Source organism: Apteryx rowi, unplaced genomic scaffold (assembly GCF_003343035.1).
Source record: "Apteryx rowi isolate R43461 unplaced genomic scaffold, aptRow1 scaffold_1249, whole genome shotgun sequence".
NCBI lineage: Eukaryota > Metazoa > Chordata > Aves > Apterygiformes > Apterygidae > Apteryx > Apteryx rowi.
Window position 1 is genome coordinate 12525 of NW_020447474.1, and position 2476 is coordinate 15000.

The following is a 2476-nucleotide window of genomic DNA, read 5'->3' on the forward strand; positions in this document are numbered from 1 at the left end:
GGTTGGGGGAGACCGGGCCAGGTCAGGGCATGGGGGGGGGAACTGGGAGAGACTGGGGGGAACTGGGGAGACTGGGAGAGACTGGGAGCGGGGAAGGCCAGGGCAGCCGAAGCGACTCTCTGGGTTTTGTCCCCAATAAAGAGCATCCCGGGACCGTGCGGACCCCCCTGGGACCCCCCCAGTGACCCCCAGGACCCCCCCACCCCCCCAGCCAAGGACCCCCGTGTGCCCGAATCCCCTCCGAATTGCTGCAAAACACCCCAAACTGGGAGCCGACCGGGGCCCCCCCCCGCGTTCCCCTTCCGAAAGAAGGTCAGAAAGGAGGCGGTCAGGCGCGGGGGGGAAATTAGGAAACCCTTTATTTCAACCGAGAGTATTACAAGAAACCCAGAAAGGCGGGAAAACACACGTCGGAATTCTGCAGGCGTCGAGCAAGCGGGTCGCGGCCCCGCACGAGCCTCCTACCGAACAGGAACGAAAATATATTAACTCTGAACACCCCCGCGCTGGGCTACGGGAGACGTCGACATTCAGCGGAAGGCGGGTTAACGCGGCCGGTCCCGGCTTTCGGCACCCGGAGAGAGCGGCCGCGGGGCGATCCGGCGCCTCCTTCCCAAAAATTTCGGGGAAAAAGCCGAGACGAGCTCTGAGCTCAGTGAATAAAAACACAAACGGCTCCCCGCTTCCAAAAAACCTCCGTTTAAAGCCGTGCATCTCCTGGAAAAGCAGCGGTTTTATCACCTTTACGAGGCGGGAAGCTCCCGGGAATGCTGATTGCAGGGAAGAGCCGGAGATTTTTTTTCCTCCCCCCTCCCCGTTCAGGGCACGGCCACGCGTTTCTTTGGTAAAACGGCCCAATTCGCCGCTGGCTCGCGGGAGATGCCGGCGGGAAGCACAGCCTCGGCCGGCGCCGGGCAGGGCTGGACCCGCTGCCCCGAAATTCGGGAGCTCCCACGTTACCGACATCCCGGCGGCAGCAGGAAGGAGGGAGCAAAGGCAGCGCTGGCGAGAGCAGCTCGGCAGCAGCCGCCAGGGCCAAAGAGACCTAAGAGAAGCCAAAAATCCAGGCGCCGGGAAAGACTCGACTCCGGCGCAAAAGCGGCAAAACGTTGCGAGTCGCCAGTGCCGATCGATGCCGTTTCCGAGACCGAACGCTGCTGCCGGCTGCCCGCGGGCATCGCCCCAAGGAGCCCGGCTCGGGGCCGAGCGGTTCGGTGCTCCACAAATCCTCGGTGCCTTGAAAGATGATGCGGAAACCCGGAGCTCGAGCAATTCCCGGCCCACGGCACGGAGGCAGCAGGGATTTGGGGGCAGCTTCACCTATTGCCGCAGCTCCGTTAAAGCCTCGCGCCGCCCTCCCTGCCCCGGGGAGGGGGAAAAGCAAAAAAAAAAAGTGACATTCGTAGGTACCAAAGAGACGGGAGAAGTCGGTGACGAACGCGGGTTTCATTTAATAGAAAACGGTGTTAAAAAAAAAAAAAAGAAAAAGAAAAGAAAAACACGACGGAAAGCAAGGACGAACGTTAGCGAATAAATCACCCTCCTTTGTATGTAGTGTTAATGCAGCAAATTCCTAATTGTGATTCAGTTTCAGTGCATGAAGAGCGAAACGCGCGTCTCTCCAGCCTTGATCCCACGCAGCCAAGTGCCCTCAGCTCCCTGATAGATTTATTGCACTTAAGAAAAAAAAATAAAAATAAAAAGGAACAAAAAAAAGAAATAAAGGAAAAAAGCGTAAAGTCCTGCCCGACAGCCCCCTCGCGGCTGCGTCTCCGGTCAGTTCATACAATTCGTTAAGTTACAGGTTAGTACCATCAGCTCCCGCGGCGGCGGGCAGGCTCCTCGCCGGCGGGATGCTGTCGGCATCGCCGGCCCCGCGCCGGCCCGGCTCCTCCGCGGGCGATTCGGAGAGGTCCCTCCCTGAGAAAAGCGAACACCTTCTCCCGCGGCGCCGGGCGGAAAAGCGAGGCGGCTCCGGCACGGCCGCTTCCGGCGGCTTTCGTTGCAAGCCGGAAAACCTCACCCAAACCTTTGGTAAAAGGGGCAAACGTCTCCAGAGCAAGACTTGCGTTTTTCTTTGCACTGATTCCAAAGGTCAGAGCAGCTCAGCGAAAGCTACTTCGAGTCCCTAGAAATAAAACCCTGGTTTTACGTTAGTGCTGCGTGTTCCCCAGCCAAACGCCTCCGAGCGGAAACCCGGAACAGAGGAAGAAGGGCAGAAATGGGAAGGAGACGCTCCTGCATCGCAGCAGCATCCGGCCGCTCCGAGCTGGCCCCTGCTTCCTATCGGATTCCTGGCTTGGTCCCCAAAAGGGGGGGAAAACCCAAGGTTTTGTCGACACAGCGGACGCTGTGCCGACGCGGCCAGCGCTTTGTGCCGGGGGAAGGAGCCACCTCGCTCCGCGGTGATCCCTCTCCGGAGGGTTTGCCGGGGGAAGGCTCTTTCAAGGGTGCTTTTTTTTTTTTTCTTTTTTTT

The 2476-nt window shown here is 59.1% G+C and overlaps 1 protein-coding gene across 1 annotated transcript in view; it reads right to left on the reverse strand.

Annotated features, from left to right (window-relative positions):
- Nucleotides 1-341: 341 nt before the first annotated feature.
- Nucleotides 342-2476, reverse strand: part of PPP1R37 (protein phosphatase 1 regulatory subunit 37) — a 43615-nt gene continuing 41480 nt past the window's right edge. The window contains exon 14 of the transcript XR_003251894.1: nucleotides 342-2128. The gene's annotated coding sequence lies outside the window, so the exon portion shown is untranslated. The remainder of the gene's footprint in view (nucleotides 2129-2476) is intronic.